At 46.9% G+C, this 3,068-nt stretch overlaps 1 pseudogene; it reads right to left on the minus strand.

The window, feature by feature from the left end:
- On the minus strand, positions 1–866 carry LOC111545558 (annotated as a pseudogene).
- Positions 867–3,068: the final 2,202 nt, after the last annotated feature.

A 3,068-nucleotide genomic window follows, 5' to 3' on the forward strand; every position in this document is an offset into this window, starting at 1 on the left:
TCAGTCACGGTAGAGATCAGACTCGAAGGGGCCGTCACGGGACATGCCCAGGTACAGGGCCTGCTTCTCAGTCAGCTTGGTCAGCTTCTCATTCAGCTTGCTCCAGTGGGCTTCAAGCACTGCTTCATCCAGCTTCTTGGGCCCAAAGTGAACCCTAATGGGACACTTGTCTGGGTGAGTCCACAGCTCAATCTGTGCCATCACCTGGTTGGTGAGGGAGTTATTCATCAAAGAGTTGGGGTGGCCCATAATACAACCCAGGTTGACCAGCCAGCCCTCAGCCAGCAGGATGATGCAGCACCCGTTCTTTAACCAGGAACAGTCCACCTGGGCTTGACGTTCATCTTCCCAACAGCGTTCTTATTGAGCCACTTGACATCAATCTCCATGTCAAAGTGCCAGTGTTACCATGATGGCATCATCCTTCATCTGCTTAAAGTGCCGATCGAGGATGCTGTCATTACAGCCTGTGGTGGTAACAAAGATGTCCTCCTGACAGGCCTTGTCCATGGTTGTCACCTCATAGCCCTCCATGGCAGCCTGCAGTGCACCAATGGGGTCAATCTCAGTGACAATGATGCGGGCCCCAAAACCCCTGAGGGCCTGGGCACAGCCCTTACCCACATTGTCATAGCCCACTATCGCTACTACCTTGCTGGCAGTCACCATGTCTGTGGCCTGCATGATGCCATCTGTGAGGGACACTGGCTTGCTCTTGGTGACAGAGCTGTTCACATTGATGACAGGCACCTTCAAGATCCCATTGGCCATCATCTTGTGTAAGTCGTGGACCCCAGTCGGGGTCTCTTAGGAGATGCCTCGATGCCCAACAGGAGCTGTGGGAACTTGGTGTGGAGGAATGACATTGAGGGGCCCGTCCTTTTAGTTTGCTGCCTGCTGGATGCACCACTGCTACTCCTAGTCTGTTTCTCCCTTCTAGGCATACACTGGAATGCCAGCCTTGGCAATGACAGTGCCGCGTGGTCCTGGGTGGAGAACAGGTTGCAGCTGGACCACTGCCCCTCAGCAGCCAGGGAGATGAGGGTCTCAATGAGGACGGTGGTCTCCACAGTCCATGTGCAGACAGCCAGCCTTTCAGTGATCTGGAGGTCGAGTACAACTCCTACCTGCACATCAGGTCCAGCATCTCATCCTCTGCAGTGTCCAGGGTCTTGTGTCCCCAGGCAGCCAGATCCGTATCAGTGACCTTGCAGGGCAGTTTGTCAGACATGCTGGAGGTGCTCCTGCATGGAGTGAGGGACACAGGTGAAGGGAGCCAGGCCTCTGACTAGGGACAGACATGGCACAGGCTGTACTGGGCAGAGCAGTTTGAGTTTTTATATAATTTCTCTTAAGTAAACAGTTCATAAATTGATACTTTTGATTCATTTACAATATCAGTCAGGTCAGAGAATTAGGGAGTAGATAAAAAATATGTATATACACACACACACACACACACACACATATATATATATATATATATATATATATATATTTTTTTTTTTTTTTTTTGAGACAGGGTCTGGTTCTGTTGCCCAAGCAGGAGTGCAGTGGCACAATCTTGGCTCACTGCAGCCTCAACTCAAGCAATCCTCCTACCTCAGCCTCCCAAGTCGCTGGAACTATAGGCATGCCACCACACCGGGCTAGTTTTTGTATTTTTTGTAGAGGGTTTACCAGAAGTAGATACATAATTTTTAAAAACCCTTTATAAGCTAAATATATAATGTGACCATGATAATTCACTAAGTTCACAAGACACTCAATGCCTAGATCATTTTATCATGAGAAATTAAGGCCAGGTGTGGTGGTTCACGACTGTAATCCTAGCACTTTGGGAGGCCATGTCTGAGAGGATCACTTGAGTTCAGGAGTTTGAGACCAGCCTGGGCAACAGAGTGAGACCTCTTCTCTATTAATTTTAAAGAACAAAAAAATTAAAATTAAAAAAATTAATGTTTAAATTAATTTTAACTGGATCTTAGCAACTCCAGTTTTAGATGATGAGAGTTATTCTGTATTTTAATTATAGTACCACTCATTAGTTAATAAATTCATTTTCCTCTTTGTTAAATAGAGATAATAGTCCCTACTTCATAGGAGTGTTTGGAAGATTAAAATGAGATAACACATGTGAAACGCTTAGTGCAATGTCTGGTGTCTTACTAGTGTACAGTAAGCCTGCTATAAAATTACCAGTTTTAGGCTGGGCACAGTGACTGATGCCTGTAATCTCAGCACTTTGGGAGGCCGAGGCAGGTGGATCACCCAAGGTAAGGGGTTCGAGACCAGCCTGGCCAACATGGTGAAACCCCATCGCTACAAAAATTAGCCAGGTGTGGTGGCACATGCCTGTAGTCCCAGCTACTCGGGAGGCTGAGGCGGGAGAATTGCTTGAACCCGGGAGGCAGAGGTTGCAGTGAGCCGAGATCGTGCCATCGCACTCCACCCTGGGCAACAGAGCAAGACTCCATCTCAAAAAAATAAATAAATGAAATTACCAGTTGCGATAGTATTACTGATGATAGTAATGATGATGCCTGTTCTACAAGGGTTCTAAACTTCCTCCAGAGGTTTCTAGTTTTACTTAAACTAAAAGGTAAGCCCCACCCTCCCCACCTCTCTTGTTCTCCCTGAGAATGCAATTTTCATACAGAAATGAAATGCTAGAATTCCAGCGTCCTGCAGAATTACAGGATGTCTACAGGACGCTGGAATTCTAACTTTATTCCTCAGTAATTCTTACTTACTTACATTAGTTCTTTTTTTTTTTTTTTTGAGACGGAGTCTCACTCTGTCGCCCAGGCTGGAGTGCAGTGGCTCGATCTCGGCTCACAGAAAGCTCCGCCTCCCGGGTTAACGCCATTCTCCTGCCTCAGCCTCCCGAGTAGCTGGGACTACAGGCGCCCACCAGCATGCCCGGCTTACTATTACTATTACTATTATTATTATTATTATTATTATTATTATTATTATTGTATTTTTAGTAGAGACGAGGTTTCACCGTGGTTAGCCAGGATGGTCTCGATCTCCTGACCTTGTGATCCGCCCGCCTTGGCCTCCCA

Source organism: Piliocolobus tephrosceles, chromosome 11 (genome assembly GCF_002776525.5).
Source record: "Piliocolobus tephrosceles isolate RC106 chromosome 11, ASM277652v3, whole genome shotgun sequence".
Taxonomy (NCBI): Eukaryota; Metazoa; Chordata; class Mammalia; order Primates; family Cercopithecidae; genus Piliocolobus; species Piliocolobus tephrosceles.